Source organism: Tympanuchus pallidicinctus, unplaced genomic scaffold (assembly GCF_026119805.1).
Source record: "Tympanuchus pallidicinctus isolate F22 unplaced genomic scaffold, pur_lepc_1.0 scaffold13, whole genome shotgun sequence".
Lineage (NCBI taxonomy): Eukaryota > Metazoa > Chordata > Aves > Galliformes > Phasianidae > Tympanuchus > Tympanuchus pallidicinctus.
The window spans coordinates 4,414,367-4,437,257 of NW_026294648.1; the positions used below are offsets into that span (position 1 = coordinate 4,414,367).

At 35.7% G+C, this 22,891-nt stretch overlaps 1 protein-coding gene across 4 annotated transcripts in view; it reads right to left on the reverse strand.

The window, feature by feature from the left end:
• The window catches only part of TENM1 (teneurin transmembrane protein 1), an 823,045-nt gene that overhangs the window by 627,341 nt on the left and 172,813 nt on the right, over positions 1-22,891 (reverse strand). For all 4 annotated transcript variants that reach the window (XM_052673651.1, XM_052673650.1, XM_052673645.1 and 1 more), the window contains exon 3: positions 12,773-12,862. The gene's annotated coding sequence lies outside the window, so the exon portion shown is untranslated. The remainder of the gene's footprint in view (positions 1-12,772; positions 12,863-22,891) is intronic.

Sequence of the window (22,891 nt, forward strand, 5' to 3'; positions counted from 1 at the left end):
AGCCCTTAACAGTTTAGGAACTATAGCATTACATTCAATCTTAAACAAACATTAGTCACTGTAACATCCTGCTTAAAAAAAAAAAAAAAAAAAAAAAAAAGTCTTTTGCTGAGGTAAATATTATCTAAGAGAGTTCTGATATTACATATTGTGTGAAAACATTCCTGGAAACTTCGTACGGATTCAGCTTTAATTAGCCGGTTCACTTCTGTGTTCATCATGACAGGAAAGAAAGAAAAATAAGAATCTAAGAAACAAAGTCAAATCCGAAGGAATAGCAAGTGAATCTGGATTGTGATGTGTTTTTTTTCCCCCTAACGATTTGCTGTGCGTTTCTTTAACGAGACATTTTCACATTTACGTCTAGTCAGTTAAAAAGAGAATTAAAAGTAGTTTCAAGCACTACATCTGCCCTTGAGTCATTCTGCCAAATTCTGTGATTTTACAAACACATTTCTTTCAAAATGTTTTTCTCTTCTTAGCTGTTGTGTGAAGCAATCAGACATAAAACAAACTGAAAAAAAAGGCTTTCATTTATAATGTTGTCTTTCATAACAATGATAGGATACAGAGTCATTGGACAGAAATGCAAAGCTTATGCAGAGCATTATCTTGAAGCTGGATTTCAAATCATTTTCCATTTATCTGCAGTGGAATTGCGGAATACTCTTGAAAGCAGAATAAAAAATTAATCTTGTGGGACAGAGGCTATGCCACTGTTGAGTACGATGAATACAGCTACAATTTTAAAGGAAATTTAAAAAAAGAGTGGATTAGCATTCACTTAGCTTCACTTATATTTTGCTCTACTTGTGCCTAGTGAGATCAGAGGGAGCAGATTTGCAAAGTCTTGAGGACAAGACACGAGAGACAACTGATGGCAATACTATTGCATCCAGGGACAGTGTGAGACGTGGTCAATCAAACACTTCCCAGGGCGTTCCTGCAGAACAGCAGCTTGTCAGAGATTGAAATGAATTAGCAAAAAGGCAAAGCACTAAATCACCACTGGAAAAACAAGCCTTTCAACGTTTCTTATTAGACATATTTTCCCTCAGAATTTTTAAGTTTTTACTACAGCTTTGAGTTTAATGTGACATAAAAGCAATACTGCTAAAATTCATCAGAGCACGTTAAAACCACTCTCAGTCACACTCATATGACAAAATTCAAAACAAATCAGAAATTCCACAGTCCTGACTCAGCAAACTCCAGTAGATGACTATTTGGTAAAGTCACATCTATGGAAATCACAAGTTTTAAGTCACTCTCAGACCCTTAAAAACTGGCCTGAAAGAAAATAATGATTAATCATAACTGTTTTTTTCTGAGCTCTTCACAGTCTCATAGCAATTGCCATTATAAAGGATCAAGATTCTCACCTAGCTCCTCTGCACCTTACATACTGATGTGTTTTTCCATCCCATGTCATTGTGTATATGTAGGACTGTAGTCTCAAAACTCAGTAAAATTTTGCTTAGGGTACTGGAAAAAGTCAACATAGTTTTCATGAATTTAAGACCAGTGTTTGTCAGGCATCTTAAAGCAAATGTGATTTTCATAGCATCAAAGAGTCATAGAATGGCTGGGGTTGGAAGGGACGTTAAAGACTATCCAGATCAAACTCCATGCTGTGGGCAGGTTTGGCTCCTACCAGATCAAGCTGCCCAAGGCCCCATCTATTTCCTTGAGCAACTCCAGGGATGGGTCATTCACAGTTTTGGGCAGCAGTGCCAGGCCAGCACTGTCCTCTAAATAAAGAATTTCCTCCTCAAATCTAACCTATCTCTCCTCTCCTTTAGTTTAAACCATTTTCCCTCGTCCCAGTGCTATCTGTCCATGTCTTTCTCCCTTCCGTTTATAAGCTCACTTTATCTACTTGAATGCCATAAATGAGATCTCCTTGGAGCCTTCTCTTCTCCAGACAAGCTCAACTCCCTCAGCCTGTCTTCATAGCAGAAGTGCTCCAATCCTCTGAACATCTTCATGTCCCTCCTCTGGACCCACTCCAATAGTTTCATATCCTTCTTGTGCTGGATCACACAGGTCTCCAAATGGGACTTTACAAGAGCAGAGGAGAGAGGGACAATCATCTCCCTTGGCCCACTGGTAATCCCTCTGCGAATGCAGGCCAGGGAACTGTTGGCTTCCTGGGCTGCACTTTACAAGTCACTTATCGTATCATATCTACAACTATGTCTGTACTATACAACTAGCTAAGAAACTAATGCGTGAATAAATAGTTCAAATCAATTTAGATGCCACCAATAGTTAGGAAGGAAAGCAATCTCAATTATGTTTTATTAACCTAAAGTTCTAAATACATTTTTCAACCTTTCTAAGCTTTCAGCTTTTAAAGTTTAATTTTAAAATTTAATTTAGAATTCTTAAGTTCATTTTTTAATATCATCATTAAGAAGTGTATATTTTGAAGCACTTCAAGTTTGAAAAAATAATTTGGTTCTAATGACAATAATGCCTGGACAAGTTATTTTTTTAGTTTGTTTTTCACTTTTTTCTTCATTTCAAATCTTTTCATACGGCAATATTACCGCCCTCTTCTTCATTTACTTCTATGTGCATCTGAAACTCATACCCATTTTTTTGGAATATTATTATCACTATATATATACAAACACGTAACTGCAGGGACTGCAGTTCCTGTATTCTTGCTATTTCTCTACCATGACATGAAGTTCAATAAATATTTTCTCCATCCTTTTCACACTTTGGACCAAATCTAAAGGGAGCTAAGTCAGTAACGCTGCAGAGGAAACAAATGCATAGTAAAGATTTATGATGGCATGTAAGATTTTCTTCTTTATTTACAACACATCATTCTATTATTTTTAGAGTAGCTTAGAGATTTTTTTTAATTATTATTTTTACAGTAAGATTGGACTGGACTTGGACAGTAAGACTGGTAAGTTTAGGCAACAAAACAAGAAATTCTGCGGTACTTCATTCCATTTTTTGCAAAGGGATAGGAAATATAGATGTGGAAGGAGCATGAGTCATTCTGTAGAAATTTGTATTTAGAAAGACAGGAATTAAACAACCACTCTTAAGAAAAGAGCTTGTATTAGATGTCTGACAGGTCTCTGACCACAGTGATGTTCAGTGTTATTATCTGCAGTGACAGATAGTCACTATACAAAGAGTGATAGACAAGCAGTTTATAAACAGTCACTTTCAGTTTGTTGTTGAGAAAGAGAGTAGGACTGAGAATGGAAACCTCCACTGTGTGGACTTAGCTATAGAGATCTGCTTTCAAGGGTTTCAGAAGTTTTTAATAACTGAGGTAAATGGTGATTTTCTTTTGCTCCTGCCTCCAGTTGGGCACAGCCCTTACTCAGCACCAGTCCCAGCCAGACAGTAGCCAATAAACATGGAGCAACCTGCTGCTCTCCGGCTGCCACAAGACTACAACAACACTCTCAGTATGGCAGTATGCTTACACTCTTTTATTTCACTTTTATTCTGGATTTTATGAATTCTTATGTGAATAAATCATGTAGTTATTTGTTTTCTTATGATATAAGTGTATATATATTTGCATTCAATGATATAGTGTGGAGGTAACTTTTAGAATGATGATGAATGATGTTTTAAATTACTTTTTGACTATTTCTATGATATATATCCTTGATAGACTCATGTACAGTGTAATCATTTAATATATATTCAGAAATAATATGATTTAAAAAGAATGCAAGCTGACAAAAATATTTCTACATAAATAATTCCAGAAATACTCTTAATTAAAATTTGAAGCGCAAAATATATAATAGTCAAACAAACACAAGAAAGTAAATTATTTTTTCCTATATTGAAATGTTTGGGATTATAACTACACCATTTCAGAAGACAGAAACATAATATGTATTCCAGCAGTGTTTCAATCTTCAAAATAAATAAAAACATAAATTTAAATATGAAGGAGTTGATAGTTTTCATTTGCAGTAAGAAATTCAGCAATGGAGTCATTTCCATCAAATGTCTTTTTAAAAGTAAACAGAGTTGTAGAAGAACTTTGATGATATAGGATATAGTCAATATTCTAAAGAATCAATGCATCAAAATCATTACAAAATTAGTTACTATTACATGCAACTTTATGTATTTTCAGTCTTAACCTATTATAGTCAGAGCTTTAAAATTGAGTTAAGCAAGGCTTACTTGTTTGAGGAAAGTGCTCTTTACTAAGATACTTTATTCAATACACAAGTCCTGGAAAGTTGGCTTATTCATACCTTAAGATTCTGGTAGTGGTCAATGCTAAGTTGAGAACTCAGGTATCAGTTTATAAGAACAAATATGTCATGTGATGGTGTGATACCAACTGCAAAATCCTAAGAACTATCCTTTCTGTATTCTATCTGAAGGGAATCATATAGAAGATCATGGAGCTCTAATTATGATCTGTCTCATTTGCTCACAAATTTGAAATGATGCATGTATTTAACCAGTTCTTTAAGTGAGAAGTTTAAATCATAATTAAAAAACTAATAGGATTCTTTCCAAATGCAGAACTTCACTGGTTGCATATTCTGTGAGACCATGAACACTTGATAAAATTTTGTATTAATATTATTTACATACTAAAAACTGAGACTCTGTAGTCTAATACTATTTAAAATACTTATATATATATATATATATTAAAAATGCAACTTAAAAAGCTAAAAAGATCCTTTTAAAACCTGCTGAAAGGAAACACTGCAGCCTAGGTGAAAAAAAAATCCTAAATATTTGGTACTCTTTTCCTCCTCCTTCCAAACAGGAACAGCTTACAAATTTAACATGAATGTGAGAACAATTTTTTACTCCTATTGGGGAGGTGATTTTTTTTCAGTAAGCTCAACCATCTTTGAAAGCACTTTTTCTGCTTCTTTATAATGTACTGCTGATGCAGACCAACAAACTCTAGATATAAGGCTGGATCATCCTCTAAGAGATGCCCAAATTCTTCAGTACTTCACTTAAGCAATCAGCTTAGATAACATCAGACTTGACCATAATATCTAAAACAAATAAATCAGGCAGGTATTAATTAATGCTGTCAGTCACTACATGCCTGACTTAAGTAAACTGCAGATTGTACCTACGCAAAGGTTTCTTCTTCTTCTTCTTCTTCTTTTTTTAATACATTCATTATTGGGCTTTAGTAGAGGACAGAAGAACATTGTAGTAACAGGAAAAATTATAACTTCTAATCACTGATCTCAGCTATCATAAACTAAATAATGCAGAAATGCTAATTTAAACATGCTTTCATTTCTGGGCAGACTGCATTGTAATGAATAAGCAACAGAATGTCATCCAAAGAGTAACACACTCTATCAAAAATCATGAGTTGTATTTCCTCCTTTATTTTTAGTCCAAAATGTGATTCTGAAGATATCATTAAGTTATAATACCTTAGTCATTTTCAAGCTCGAGGCACTTCAGGTGCTGAATTTTAGATTGCTTTTTTATATTCTGCCTGTGCATTTCTTCCTTACTGTATGTTAAGTTATTAAAGCTGCCTGCTCCAATTTCCCCTCTACTTAGGAAGATATGACAGAAAGATGAAAGGGACCACCTTTAATCTTGAAAAGCTAAACATACCGTAAAACATGAAACAGTGCAAACTATAAGGAAACAGTGGAAACTAATAGTGCCTTACCAAGGTAGTTTACATCGTTGTAGTCACTGAAAATAGATGAAACCAGGAGCATAACACAAGTTCAGCTCAAGTTCTTCCAGAAATAGCACAACACCATCCCTCATGTTTTCTAATAGAAAAGCACTAATATATAAAAAAATAGTAATAATCCATTAAGTCAGTCTCATCATAACAGTTAAAAAAAATTCAAAAGGTAATTCAATGCAGTGGGAGAATCCATTTTTAAATGTCACATTCTAATTAACAAGAGAGGTTAACCCCTGGGGAGAATATTTCAATATGGTAATCAATGAAAATTTAGTTGGAATCAATTTGAATTCACATAGCTTTCAATACTTAAACTAAATTCCATCCTGGCAATGTTTTTAATGGCAACTCTTGCTGCCTTGATAAAATAAGAAAGATCAAGGTATGTATCTCTATGATCAAAGTACCAATGGTCACATTTCTATCTGCATTTGGAAAGGTTGCAGTATGCTACATTACAGACTGTTCTGTAGATAGGTGGTGTAATTTGGAAGAAAAAAAGGAGAACAGCTTTTTTATATATTTGTTCAGCTATGAGCCACTGAGTGCAATTATGTTTTGCTTGTTCTGCGTTAACGTGTATCTAATGCATACGAAATCTATCCAGCTAAATTACAACAGAAAAGATCACCACAAAACAGTAGTAACAACAAAAATTTGAACCCAAAGTCACCTAAAAGAACATTTATGTCCATGTATTTACAGAAGACTGGCTTTAAGCCCATTTGTTGCAAGTGGCATTTGTCCAGCCACAGGCCAGGAGTAATACTACATGTCTTAAACCCTTTTGCTTAATTCAGGAAATTGCAAATGAACCATGAAAGTAAACTTCTCAGCCAACTTGATAGGCTGTGTTTTAATTCCCATAATACTTCAGAAGAAATATCCAGAGCCATTAGTAACACTGAAGGTAAATAAAAATGACGACTTTGGAACAGAAAAAAAATGCCCTAAAGTGGCTCATTAAACTAAGCACTAAATGGATACCAGCCTGTGTCAGCTTGAGTGGGTTCCATGCTGACAAAGCCCAAGGCCCAGATATCGCAGTGCCATTTGGTTTGGTTGGAAGCACAGAGTCAGGCTTCATGTCAATAAGTGAGCATTAGTCCAACAACACACATTGTGATACACCAAGCCACGCACCAAACTACCGTTCCAAGAGCAATGCAAGCGCTGAGATCTTCTGCAAGCTTAGAGGAGAGTTTTATGGTTTTCCTTGGAGCACTTGTCATTAATAGTTAACTGAGCCTGTCCCCCCTCGGCTGCTCAGCAAACCTTTGAAAGGCATGATGGCTGTGGGTTGCTTTAGGCCAAGGGGAACCGCTTGGTGTTTTTCAAGTGCTGGTGACAGGAGCAAGGCAGATTTTATGTGAGAGATTTGCATTAGTTTTATGCTAACAGTTTATTTTTTAATGTCAGGGGAATCAAGCACTGCAAGACAGAACAATAAAGCCACATCTTCCTCAGTAAGGGACTACAGCGAATTACCCTTCTCCAGAGGTGAAAACAGTGGTACCTCAGGTACCCTTGTAAAACAAGAGAAGATAAGCAGTAATTTGAAAGAGCCAACTATTTCAAACATACTTATTTGTCCACTGGTGGTAAATTGTCTGTATAATTGGCGGGTGGTTTTTCAGACTGAGATAATTATTATTTAAAAATTCTGCCAAACAGTTCTGCTATATTGATAATAAAATTTTCTACTTAGCAAACTCATAACATTTCCTACAAGCCATCTGTGACCTCGTGTCAATGCTGATGGCAATATTTTTCAGAATTTTCTCTCAAATAGAACCGTATAATCAAGACAAATTATTTTCCTGTACTGCCAAAGCAAAAATCAAAGATGTCAGCTCCTATTTGTATCCCACTAGCAGCTCATCTGGAAGATCTGATAGGAAGAGCTTCCCTTTAATTACTAACAGAAATGCTGATATGAATATGCTGTAATTACACAGGATAAAAATCTATCCATCCAAAGCGGTACTAATATGTATAAATTCATTCTACTCTGAAAGTCAGCTTATAAGAATAACTCTAATAAAGACTAGCATGGTCTCTGTGTTATGCATACAGCAGAAGGAGGAGAGAAAATGAGTGCAGCACCTCATGTGATTACACAGATATCTCTTCCTCATTCGGCCTTTTTACTGCATTCAAACACACCAACTCGCAGGCTTCCTATGTTACCCCTCGTTTCAGAAAATATAATAAAAATACTATGTATATAAATTTAAAATAATTATTATACATATTAAAAGAATAATTAAGAATTTAACTTGCAGACATAGTCCAAACCCTTGCCATGAAACGTGAGAGAAAGTGACTAAATCCATATATGAACAAAAAAGGATTTTGTTAAGTGTTCAGACAACAGATTCTTGAATAAGAGAAATTAGATGTCTATTTCTCTTAATTGGGATATGCTAAAACAAGCATACTTCTTTCAGAAAACAGAATATTCACTATCATTCCTAGATATACTGTTAAGTAAACAGTAAAGTAAGTTTAGTAGAAAAAGAGAGAAACCTGCTACAGAAGAGAAATGTATCTAATCTCAATGTTCCCATTTCAGCTAGACAGCTTTGCTGAGTATTAGTTGACTGTTACTTGCAGTGACTCTGAGTTACTCTGGATGGAAATCCTTACATACTTACTGATCCAGGGCAGAAATAACTTTACTAATGCAGCATAGCTGAAAAGGAGAAGTTGCTATAGAGGTCACTCATGATGGGAAGTGGAGGAAGATCTGGGATGTGTAAGTTCTGCTATCTACCAGAAGGAGATCATGAATCTCTCCCTTAAAATTCAAAAGGGTTTCTCTCTACTCAATTTTTTTGATTGTGCAAATTCAGGCCACTAAAAACAAAACACTGGCTTCTATTAAAACAGCTAAAAATAAGGCTGAATATTTACAAGTTCACTATAATAACAAGAAGTGCCTTGTTTTCTTATTTTGAAAATGTAGACAGAACAACAGTAGATGAACAAAACTTCAGCCTTGATAATGTTCTTCCCACTTACAAAGAAAACACATGAAGTAGAATCCATCAAATAGTCATACTGTGTAAACATCAACTATTCATTAGCTCCAGTATACTGCTCTTGTAAGTATTTTACGTCCAGCCCCTGCTGAGCACTCAACACAAGTAACATTAAGTAGCACAAATTTGGTGGAGCTCACAAGGAATGACATGTGGAACTAATTAAACTATCATGACCATGAAGAGAGGATAAAAATGTTCAATGAGTGGACAGAAGAACAGACAGAAAGGAAAAACAGACAGAAAGGAAAAACAAACTGATCTTATCTCACTTCTTGTGAAGCTTTTGGGGAGAAGTAATATATTATCATGCGTACAGCAAATCAGAGATTTGCAATAACAAGCAAACAAAAAATCTTGCACATCAATGAGAAAATTATAGACTGCAGGGAAACAGAATATTGATTGCTGTTTTTATATAGCTGGACTATCCACCTTCTAGATTACCTGATGACTTTCTGATCTCTAGCACATGGCGTTCAGCATTTTGTAGCACAGACCTGAATTTGGGGAAGCACCTTATACATTAAAGAAACTACACATTGTCTTCCCTGTATTTCTTTTATTTCAGAAATTGCAGTTGTCAACAGCATACTCCACTAATCCTTCAAAAACAAGAGGATTCAGAAGACCTCCATGAGCACCTCTCCACTACAGCAACCTCCTTCCTTTGGTTTCCTATTCTCTTAAGAACTGTAGAAGATGTCAGCCAGAAAAACACAGGTACTTTCTTGGCAACAGGCATAACTAGAGAGAGTTTATTACCAGGGGAAAAAAAAAAAAAAAAAAAAAAAAAAAAAGCACATGCAGAAACAATGGCCAACAGTGATTTTCACCAACATATCTTCAAAGATAGGCAGCAGCTGAAATAAAAGCAAGAATCCGACTACAACAAGCAGCAGAACTTCTGTGTAGATTATAAAGTCTGAAATTTATCAGGTGATAAATATATCCTGTTTCCTATGTGACAGAGGATCATGCTCACTGCTTAAACACGTGGCACGAGGAGCAGTAGCACGAGAAAGGAAGAAATCATGTTCTCATCATCATGTTCTCTACATATGTAGTACAGTTTTACCTTCCCTCTCAACAGGGCTTTTCTCATAGAAAAGAAGGCATAATCTACAGATTGATCATGCAGCTGTACATATTTGGCTCAAAGGTGTGTCAGCTTGTATTCGTTAGAAAGTCAGCCAGCAGGCACACATTGGGGGTGCCTGGAATGGAATTGATACAGACGTATGTTAAAAAGAGCAAGCAGATCTGGGTGGGTTTGCATCTCCATACAGCTTGGTGCTTACAGTGTGCCCACTCTAACTACGGTGTTCACTGTTTCTTCTCTGTTTATTGACTGAACAGGGTTGCTCTTAGAGTTAATGTCCCTATATCCCAATTTTAGATATAATTCAGATCCCATTTTTAGGTTAAAATCGAGTTCACTGAAACTCCAGGACAGGAGTACAATGTAATGGTTACACTTTGGATGATTTCTCTTCAGCAAAAATAACACCTTTTCTTTCACACACACACACACAAAAAAAAAAAACCCAAAAAACAAAAAAACAAAAAATACAATAGCTTTTAAACCATCATCTATGCAGAATATTAAATCATGTTTATAATTTGCCCCAGTTATGCAAATACAGTTAGAATAATAAGGATAGAAAAAATTAAAAAAAAAGAATAATCCAATAGGAGAGTTTACTGTCATAGGATATGGGAAGTGTTAATGTGATAGCTGCTGTAAAAACAAACACTGATAAAGAAATATATTTGAATCTTCCTATAATTTTTATTAGGTATTTTAGCGATATTTCAACTCCAAATTCAGCTCATTTTTCCTGCGTGCCCCCTCCTGCAACCTCTTCATTTCTCATCCACCTTCCTTCTGTGTATTTCCTAGCATGCTCTACATCTAGAGTTCTTGTTTTTCCTCAAAGCATAATTGCAAAACTGAGGAAAAGAAATAAAAAATAATAGGAAAACTCCATATACAGCAATTCAATGCCTAGCAACCTGTGATAGACTGAAGGAAGAAATCACAAATTATCTGCAAGAGGCAGTTGGAACTGGGGCTCGGGGTAAACAGACACACAAACAACATGTCAGCCATGATAAAGAGTGTAAATTTGAACAGATGTCACTTCCAGAGCAGCAGCAGGCAGATTAAACAGAATTGACTTTGGATGAAATCCAAGGAAGAGCAAGAAAATATGATGCTTTCACCTGGAGCTTCTCACGGAAATCGAATCTCCAGAACCTCTTTTCTTTAGTAATCATAACTAAGGATGGCTAAAAAGAGGAAGAGACTTTAAGAAAGCCAGTTTAAAACTGCACTGATTACACACACTCACCCATCTATAAATATTTCCCTCACAGGAAAAGAAGAAAAAACACTGATCTGTTATGAACAGAAATTGCTAAATAAGTAGTCTTCAAGTTTTAATAATTCATGGTAGTATCAATTTCATCAACATGCTACTAGTGCTCAATGAATCCATGTGAAGCCTGTGAAACAAGAAATAATGCTGAAATTCTCCAAACTCGGTAATAGTCATTACAAATATTTTATGTACCATACTGTTTCTTGAATAACCCTTGAGTACTACCATTCTATGCATGTGTATTTTAAATCAAGGTTTCTTCTTACTTGCATACAGCAGCTTATCATATATAATATACAGTCCCAAAGACTCTAATGTCTCCTTGACTTTAATGCCAAATAATGAAACAAAACTTCATTTCAGTGGCCATAAGATTAATGAAGTCATGACCAAAAGAGTTATGAGGTGCTCCCTTTGTAATTATTCTATTAATTTCAAACCATCTGAACTCAAGAAAAATAAATTCCAATAAATTGCCAGCTGTCTATATTCACACACCCCAGAATTAAGAAGATAACACCTAAAAATCCAGTACAAATTCTGAATTAATCTGCAATCACAACCACCATTATTACTTTTAACTATTAGGTACAAATAAAGAAAGGAGGGAAGCTGAATTTTGCCAAGTTGCAAAGGAAAGAAACAAATTACAGAAATAGATTACCAAAACAGCTGCATTTTCAAATATTATTACTGAAATTAACTCCATCATATGACTCAGGATTACTCCTCTGGTTTCACAGAGGCCTGCTTTCAGTATGACTCACAGAGAAGCATAAACTACTTGCATGAAAGAAAAATGAATGTCAAGTCATTTCTAAAATTAATTAATATCAAGTCTTCTAGTTAATGCTAAGCTCTGTGTGGAATAGATAAAAATCACACTCTTTCTTTAATACGCACAACTGATGCTACTGTATCTCCACACATCTGAAAGCACTTTCATGTTTGTAAGTCCATATTTCAAGCTGAAATGTTACAGACTTTTTCTAAGTCTATCATACAAGCCTACAAAATTAAAATGCACTACTTGTGTCAAACACAACAAAATCATTGTTTGTTTATTTTTGAGGTGATAATAAAAAAGATTAATGATACTGCTGGATAATGAAACAATCTGCCGCAAGGCAGGCAGCAGAATATAGAGCGAGGCTCTAACCACAGTTCTAAGAAACACCAGTTTTCTCCCAAACACATTTAGACGTCTCTTTCATTATCAGGTGACATTTTTGCATTTAAAAGAGAGTTGATTTTCATGCAGTGCTTAAAGGTCAAATAGTTAATCTACATCTGTAAGGAGAGCATTTTCCTCTGAAGAGATTTCTAGAGGACATCAAATCATTAAGAGCCACCAGACCCTAAAAAAATTCAAATCTTTCAGTGTTTTTATGACAAAACCTTACATTAGTCCCAAATAAACTACATCTAGCCCACAAAAAAAAAATTTCAGATATCACATGGCATATAGAAGTAGCAACGTCTACAGTTGAGTAGAGATGTAAACGTTTTAATATGGTTAATTCAGAAGAAACATCTTACTTAACATGGACCTTGGCAAAATTTCATCATAGATATTCACTATGTCTTTTCATTTCTAAGTGGAAAAAATCCAATGGTAAGCTGTTTCAACAATAGAAAGTTGCACTCACCTTGCTATGAAGTGCTGAAATTTTGACTAGCACATTCTTCATCTGTCCTTCAGTCCTCAAGTCATGTGGCATAAAACCCTTTGCTTTCTCCTGAAGCAGAGAAAAAGAGAAAAAGCAGTCTCAAATGAGAAAAGTGTAGATCCAGCTGTACAAATCTTGTTTTATTTTTCCATTCGTTCAACATATTAAATCAATTTCTTAACTTCCTCAGACATCAGCCACTTGTCCTGTACACAGTGGCTTAAGAATTTCGTTAGGGACACTTCAAATCATAATGAAATACTGAGTTCTGGAAGCTAAAGACAAGTAATTCAAAAAGATATTTGGCTTTGACAGTTATTGTCTTGAAAGAAGGCTATTCAACCTATCATTTTAGAAGGGGATTCAAAAGAATTGCTTTTACATTCCTAGCTCTGACACAAACTTGTACAAGAACTTTTTTTTATCAGTTTCATATTTATAATAGGAACTATTACAATGCAGATAATAATACCTTTTCTGGCCTTTTCCACAGACTGGTCTGTGCGACTGTGTCAAGACAGGAACATTACATAGAAATATATTCATGCGTACACATAAGCAAGAGAACATATTGGTATTTTATTCTCACTTCAAGGCAGCAGGCTCTTTACAGCACAAATGAAGGGAGTAGCAAAAAAAAAAAAAAAAAAAAGGAAAACAAGAAAGAAAATAATAACGAATTTAAACTAAATGAGCGTAAGATGAGATTAAGATGAAGATCAGAGATAAGGAAGAAATTGTTAACTCAGAGAGTGGCGAGGCACTGAGAAGATGTGGATGCCCCATCCCTGGAAATGTTCCAGGCCAGGCTGGACACGGCTGTGAGCAACCCAGAATAGTGGGAGGTTTGGAACTGGATGGGCTTTAAGGTTCCTTCCAACACAAAGCCCTAAACCATTCTGTGATTCTACAAAAACAAGTTTTGACCTTCACTGCACATGAAATATTCTTATGTGCTTGAAAGGAAGGTAGGGCTGTGAATTACATGAGTACTAAGTCTTCTACAAGGACAGCTGTTTGTTTCTTTCTGCAAGTACAGAATAGCACCATCTGTGAAGTTTTTGCCTCTGAAAGAAATTTAAAGAATGAAATAAAGAGAGAAAGTGAGAAAAAATAAAAAAGCCAATGAAAACTAAAAGGGTACATTGTACAAGGTACACTGTACAGACAGCACTAAAAATAAGTTTTTGTTTGAAAATAATTATTCAAGCCACAGAAAAATAATTCAGCTGCCTGGTCTGGACTTCTTGTTGACAAATTCACCTTGACAGTGACATTGTCATTTCTATCTGAGCATTATATTGAAGTTATAGTACATACATTTTTAATTTTCATTCCCTTTTCAGCTAATCTAGAATAAATCTCAATAATTCCTTTGTCTTGCTTGCTTTCAGACCCAAGAATAAGAAATCCATAGTGTATAGGCTTTGATGCTTTTTGTTTTCATGATAACTGATTTTAATTACAATTTTATTTGCCAGGTCTCTTCAATGAAATTTAAAATGCAATTATTTTCCTCACAAATACATGCAGTAATTTGAATGATTTACATTTTGATGTAATTAAGGTAAAACTAATCATTACATAAAAAACAGTTTTGAACATCTCTTGACAAAATATTATTTTGAATTCTTGCTGCATTCATCATCATAGGTGTTTTTACTGCACCTAATGATCAGTTTTATTGTTATTAGATGTAGAATTGTTGGGAAAATATTTGCTAAACAAACTTATCTTCCCAATTACTTTAAACAACCTGAAGCAGACTTTTATCCTCTTCTAATTAATGCCCTGTGCTTCTATACATGGTCACCCTTGTCACAAATTCTCATTTAAACAAATTTGAGTCCTTTGGAGGAGAACCAAAATTCCAGATCCAGGTCACAGAGGAAACATGACCTTGTGGAAAATTGTATCTTCCTTTCTATGTCCTCTTCATGCATCTGCCTGTCAGCATACAAACTTCAGTCTGGCTGGAGAATAACCTCCAAAACAGATTTATGGTCATCTAAGATCCAAGTTAATAAAGCACTGTGAAAGAGACCTAATTGATATCCCAAGCTCCAGACATCCAGACAGACTTAAGTTTTGGGTATGACTTTGTTTGTGTTGGAAAAGTGAATATACAATATAATACAGCACAGGCCATCCAACATGTAATACAGTTCTTTATTTCTAAAATATTTCAAAAAATGATTTGGTTTTTTTGGTCTTGTCAACTTATTTGCTTTCTAACTGGTCTTCCTCACAAGTACATTTTTTACTGCAAAAGATTAAATTATTTTGAAAGCTCGTACCACAAAAACACACGTTGTCCTTTCCTGAGCTTAATGAAGAGAAGCATTCCACCTCCACCTTTCAATCATTTTAAGACCTGTCCTTTGGAAGGCTTGCAGAGCTAAAATTCGTAACTAAAAGCACTGGTGGATTTAGACTAAATCATGTTGACAGTCTTTTCCATTCCCTCAAATTTTTAGTAGGGCATTCCCAGGAATTAAGGCTGCAGTTCCATATGAATGCCTAAAATCTTAATTTTCAGTTGTCTCAGTCCTTCCTTCTTCTCTATTCTGTCGTCTCATCAAGATCTACTTTTTGACCAGCAATCTTCCTGAACTGGCTCACCAGTGGATTTTGAAGGTCCTTGCTGTTTTAAGAAGAGTTTCAATTGCTCTTCGCTCCCATTATGCCTGTGGCTTCCCTTGCTGCCTTTCAGGCACAAATAATCATCAGACCAGAAGCTGAGCCAGAGAGAGGAGAAGATTCAGCTGAAAGTCACATTAAAGGCAGCCCAAAGTCAAGATCAGTTTTCAATCTCGTGCATAATTAGGTATAGATAGTGAAATAATCTTATCTAAAACAAAAATACTGAAACAGAAAAAAAAAAATGCATTCTATTTAATCATCAGAAAGTATAAAATATGAAAGTGCAACAGAAGACTTGTTGTATAAATATACCTCTCTCCAGGTTTAAAAAGAATGTCAAAACAAATTTCTAAATTAATGGATTCTTCAGTGAATACATAGGCTTTGTGAGCAATGTAATATAACCAATATCAAGTCATCCTTCCTTGTCAGGAGGTTAATAGTTATTAATAGCACACTGTTCAGCAAAATTTTACTGATGGTAAATAAACAGTACTAACAGGGCTAATTTAATTCTGATGACAGTATTTTTCCTGGTGAAAGTATCAAAGAGAATCCACAGCACTGAAGTCAATTTTCTCTGCAAGAGGTAACTTGAGTAGAATAATATAGAACCATAGAACCATAGAATGGTTGGGCTGGAAGGGACCTTAAAGCTCATTTGTTTCCATCCCCTTTGCTATAGGCAGGGGCACTTTCCTTTAGATCAGGTTGCTCAAAGCCTCATCCAACCTGGCCATGAGTATAAGTGTTATGCAGATGTTTGCTTTTGAATAGACAATGTAGTAGACTATTGGATAAAAGGGAAAATGAGAATACACCATGCTTTAAATGGTGGTTTATTCTCATAATAAAAGAGAAAGTGAAATTATCTATTTCATCTGAAATGGAAACTTTTTCCCTAGAGGAAACTGTGGTATCCTTGAAATTGTTAGTGCCTGAGAAATGTAAGCTCAAATGCTAAAGATGTATACTGGAGGAGGTATATTCTCCTGATTTCTTATGATTAAATAGTCTTAGGGTAGTTATGTCTTATGTACTTACAGTTTTACTAAACCTACTGACACTTTTAGCTGCCTCTTTAAGAACTACTTCCGTGTTGTGCAATTAAATGAATCAGTAAGACTGTCCTCTGCAGCTGTTTATTTGCAACTGGTAGCACAATTCTGTTGCATTACCAGTTCCTAGAGGTTCGAAGGCCTTCCCTAGACTACACATCCCCTATCACAGTACTCCAGCTGCACAAGAGCTGGGCTGCAGGCAGATTCCATGCAACCCACACTGTTATGCTATCTGGCAAAGGGCACATGTGATGGAAAGAACAATCCCTGTGAGATCTGCCTCCCTTCTGACCTACTAAAAGACACAACAGCAACTGCAAGATCAATGTTGGTTTTCTCCTAAGGGGCACGGGGTCCCTGTGGTTACATCAGAGAAACACATCCTGGCACACAGCCCTCTGCCCTCAGCTTCTCTAGGTTAGTCCCAGAATAAAGAGGGTGGGATCTTTCTAAGTCTAACAAAATATACAAAAATATGGGTACGGACTTATCTGTACCTTCACCTTTGGTTCTGATATTGGGGGCTCAATATTACCTCTCTTTTACATTTACTTAGGGTTTACACTGTAAAAAGTCAGAAGCAATAACAGATGCTTGTGATCCTTAATTCTAGCAATAATTTACAAAATGATTAGAGATGAAACATGAGTTGTACACCATGAAAAGAGAACGAGATCTCAATCAACAAAGAGTGTAAGTTGGAATTTTCCCAACAGGAATTATTGTCCATTACAGAGGAGGGGAACAAGCATAATGGGGATCTCATACTCAGTTTTGGAACATAACATAAAGTTCTTTCTATAATGATTCAGAAGGGCAAATGTGACTTGGTAAAAGAAAAGTAGAGGCAGTTCAATCACCCTGTGCATTTTTATAGAATGAATTTATCAATTATTTGAACCTGTTTACTGACCAAACAACTAACTAAACAAAACCAAGGTGAACAGAGGCTTTTCCATCTTGCCAACTAGTCAGACACTGGACAACTGAAATGGAAGTTCAAAAGGTTGTGCTTTCCTCAGCTGTCTACCGTAGAACATAAAGCTGACTCCCAAACTCAAAAAGCAATGAGTATAGCATGCACAGCAATAGCCCAAATCTATCCTTACTCTAGTTTCAAGAAGGAAAAACAAACAAACAAACAAACAAACAAACAAAAAAACCCACTTTTTCCTGGTACAGAAAAAAATAAAATATTCCTCTTTATTTTGTAGAAAACCACAGAAGTAATTCCACTGAATGAAGAAAACCAACAGCTTCAAACTGAATAATTCTCTTACCTCATCTGTCCCTAACTTACACAATACACTGCTTCAGCCCTTATAAATGCAAGTGATCCTTTCTCCTGTCAATCTGTCAAAGCTGATCTTCTGACAACAGACTCAAAACTTTCCATATCATTAATGATATGGCCACAACCTTAAAATGTCTCATGCAAAGAACTTTAAACTCGGTTTTACGGTGTTATTTCCTTCCTAAATTTGCATGCACAAACTAATACCAAACACATTTTAGCTATCACTGACTCCAATACCTCACAGCAATAATTGTAGTGTGTTCACTTAAGACATCTCTTATGGTTTTAAAGGTCATCAGGGTTTAAGAGGCATGTTCTATACTTAAAAAGTTTCCTCACATTCTAGACCTATTACCGGATCTCATTATATTTTCCATATATGAAGTACATCTCTTAAAGTTTACATTAAATTTTAAATGGTTAGAATTTTGAAAGGTCAAATAAATAATGAGGTATCTCACTGCCACAGGAAATATATTCGCTATTTTGCCACAAGGTTTCCTAAATCAGTGACTTCTGGAAGAAAATCCTTTGCTGTACTGACTTACTGCATTAAAATCTTATCACGCCTAGCCTTACAGAATATACAATACAAAATCATGTTAGGCAGAAGCATAACAAAACCTGAAGCAATGCTTTAGACTTGATAACTTTTCTAAAAATGAGAAAATGTACTTAAACATAAAAGATTACCACCAGAATATGTACAACACATTGTATAAAATCCATTTTTGTGTGTTTGTCTCTTTTGTCTTGTTCATTAAATGACAATGGTGGAGAGTGAAGTCAGGTCTGGATCTTTGTTAACCTTCTGGTATACCTTTTATTGATCTGCTTTTCTTGGGGAATCAGCCTCACCCAGGTACAGCCTCAACTGCCTTACACAGTGACACAGTTGCTTTTGTTCCATAGCTTGCATAGTGTTACATTAGCTTGCAGCTACGTAATCTAAAACTCAGAATCCTGTGCTAAACTGCATGTCTTAAGCATCTCAAAATTGAGATGTTGTGAAAAGGTGAAGGAAGACATTGACACTGATGTCTAATAATTTAAATCAGGCTTGGAGAAGCCTTAGACAAAAAGCATTCATGATATCAGGGCTGCTCTGAAAGTCATCTCTCCTATTTCATGACGTTGGTGCACAATGTCAGAGGCAGATGGTGGTGGCATGGGAGCAGAGGTTGAACCTTTCCACCAAAATTCCATTGTATTTGGTTATTATGTGACAGATGGCAGCAGCGGGACAGTTTCTCAGAATGGAGTCTCATGTGGAAGTGTGGAGGGAGCAAACCGGTGGGACTGAATTCCCCCCTGCAGAAAAAAAATGACACCCACTGACATTCACCCATGTTTGCTGAATATTTATGGACAACAAAGAGTGGATGTGAGCACAGTGAGGCGGTGGGTGGTGCATTTCTGCAGCACTGACAGTAACCTGAAAGACAAGCCAGGGTTTGGATTGTCATGCACAGCTGCCACACCAAGAGATGGAAAGTGCCTCAATCAGCTCACATGTGCAAATTGGCAAATAGCAGTGACAATGCTGAAAAACAGTGCTTTATAACTGAGAATTTTCTCTATCAGATGATGTTATTGTGCTCTTTGTACCTATTGTATTTTCTGGGGAAATGAATAGGAGGCATTACTTTTGAAGCAATTGATGTATATAAGAGTAAATAGACGTAATCTACAGTAGGGACTTGAAATGTCACTCTCTAACTCCCCATCCTAGAGCTGTTTCTGCACTCATTATTCTTGCTGGAGACTTTCTCAAACTTCCCCATGGCCTGCTCTGCTATACTGGAGGAGTAAAATGAATTTAGATTTTAATAATTCTTTATTAAATACTTGATTTTTGTCTGTTGATCAATGCAAGCCACATTTGAAATTAAAAAGATCGCCAATCCCATTTGAATTCTCTAGTCACCAAGCTAAATATTCTTAGAACACCTTTATCTTTTTTTCTTCTCTTTTCTTTTTTTAATTGTTACACAAAAACCAGGCAAGCAAGTACCTGGACCCCTTAATAAAATGTTTGACTCCACAGATGGTTTTACAGCACAGGAAGCTAAGTACCTGTTTCACCAGTTAGGTGAAGCTCATCCTCTCATTTCCTTTTCCATCAATCATCTCCAGAAACAACTCCCTGCACAACTGAAGTACCATGTCAGAGTAACTCATCGATAAGACACTGAGGATCACATTAGGTTGCATGAAATATAAGTAAGCATTTCAGTATTTAATCATTTCTAAGATGTTCTGCTTGGAATATTAAAAATATGTATCCAAGAAAGAAAAGCCTTGTTATGTTAACCACAAGGCATCATTATGAAGCAACATAATCAAATGTGGTACTCAACTGAACATCCAGAGAGTGATTTGTGCTGGAGTTGTCAAATGGAGTTGACTCCAGAGTGAAACCTTTTCCAAGTCTGTGGTTGTTTAAAATGAAAGGCAGAAGTCCCAGTTTTTCTACTCCAAGAGCATTTAGATACCCCAAATTTTGCAATCTCATAAGCCAAATTTACTTCATCATTTACTATCTATGACTTTTACATTTTTTATGCTTCCTGTATAGCTATATAAACAGCTTAACTTTCATAAAACTTTTACTTGCTAAGGCTGTTAGCTTTACAGCAAGATAACATAAATTTAATTCAGCTTTCTGTTTTATTTTCATTTTCTTTAATAATTCTCTGTAGGAAAATTCTTTTATGCTTTGTTTCTTAGCTATAATTGTATAGAAGAGCCTTGAGGCAAATTAGAAACATAATAATCAATAACAGAGTTTTATTAAGAGATTGAATTTAGATAGACATGCAAACTGAACAATAATGTCCCAATTTATCCTGCTACTTGGCTTTCTACATAAGATTGACTCAGAAAGATGCTGAATGAGGCAAAAAATGCTCGTATTGGTGAACATCAGATTTTCTACATTGGCATTATTTGTAACTGTTATCTTTTTTCTTTTTTTTTAATTTTGCCTTAGTTATGGCATATGAGACGTGACACTTAACCAATTAATCAGATTTTCTATAATCACAAGACTGGATACCCAGAAATCCTATCATATGGCAATTTCTAAGTATCAACCCTTATGTGAATGGCCTATATGGAGACATTTTATAAATTTCTTGTGGATGTTGCAGAAGGAAAAGCAGATCAGATCCAGTGACAAAAATGCATTTACCTTTTACTATACAATGAAATGTAGGGAATTTTTAGGAGAAGGGCCTAATTAAATTATTGAACTGACTAAGCAGAAATAATGAAACATATTTGGCATTATCGTAAGAACAATAAATATCAGCATGCTTAAATATTTTGTTCCAAACATCTTGACAAAGAGCAGCACAACTGAAGGCTCAAGCTTAGTGGTGATGAGAAATTTAATACACTGCAGCCTAGATGCATGAAGGAGGCCTCATCTTGGCTATAGGAAGCTAAAAAATCTCATACTTCTATAGAGCAGAAAGCTTGCACTTGAAGGGACTAATTAAGGCCCAGTCCTAAGCCAGTACCACCACCATCTGCCTCCAGTGTAACATGAAGGGTCACCAAAAGAGGTGCAAGATCCCTGGTGAGATCAGATGGGCTGGGCTGATGTGAGGACATCAGAAAGCAAAGGACATCAGAAAGCAAAGGAAATGCAAATAAAGGCACATCCCGCATCACCCACAGGATATAGTGCTAGGGCACTTGGCCTCCAGAAAGACTTGCTGTTTGCTTTTCATACCTCTCACCTCTCCAGAACCTGCTCTGCCACTGCCAAAAATCTTTGCCTTGCCTATGAACCATTCTGCTTTGTTCTGGCTGCCCTTTCTGCACTGAGACAGCACCACAGTCATCACACAACAGCAAAGAGTTGAGCCTTCAATCAGGCTATCTCTCACTGCCATAACACATTTAATCACAAGAAAGTTAAAAGAAAATATGCAAAGAGGTATTGCCTTTTCTCCTCTTTCAAGTCTGAAATAAACATGAACTAACTGTCTCACACTATGCCAGACCTGTCTAAATAGATCTGTATCTTTGGAAGAAAAAAGCTGATGCAAAATAGGAAAGACATAAATGGAATTAGATAAATAATGCTCCAGAGAATGTTGATTTTATTTTATAACCCAACTGATCAAATATATCAAAGAAATTTAATCAAAAGAAAGGTGTGGTTTGAACTAACATTTCTTTGACCTTTAAGAGTCTGTGATTAACAGAAACTTCATTAAAAAACTGCAATCAATACTTGAATGCTTAAAGCAGTTTCTAGGTGATCACATTTTAAACTAATGTAATACAAACCCATAATGAATGTTTGCTACAGAGATTTCATGCAGGCACAAACCATACCCAACTTTCTCTTCATTCTGACAATCTCTAGGTCAGTCCTTCCATATTCTCACAGACACAATAGTTGCCACGAAAACAGTACTGCTCAGTTAAATTTCAAGAAAGATTATGTAGTTTTTTTCTTAATAAGCTCTTAGAGTAATGTCTTATTCCGCAATTGTTCCAAGTTACTTTAGCCACTGAACACTGCATCAAGCAAATACGTCCATCCAAGTGCATCTACTGACAAAGTTCTAAATCCTTTCTTTTAATGGAGGAAAACCATTGAAACTTGATCTCAGCATAGAGCCTGCATTAGAGTCATTGGATTGAGAGGTAGAATCTGAAGTTATCTTGTTCGATATATACTGAAGTTAAACGCTTAACTGAATTGTCAGAGAACAGTCTATTAAGCATAGAATAGTACCATTAGGTAACCACAAGGAAATCCTAATTTTTTTGTGTGCTCTTGAATATCAGAATTATTTGATGATTTTTTCTGTTTCCTTTATATGATGATCATCAATGTTGTTTCATTTCCATCTTTAGCATTCCATCACTAAGGCATATGGTATACAACTGGCTGTATGTAACGCATTTTGTCCAATTTTCCAATTCAATCTAAAAAATTCAAAGCCAGAGTTCTGACAAATGACTCACACAATCAGCTAAATTAGGGTACTCCAGTTGGTTTAACTGGCAACTTTCAAGCATGCAAAACAAAACAGCAAGGTTTTAATGGTTTAAAACCTCCAAAGTGAATCATAA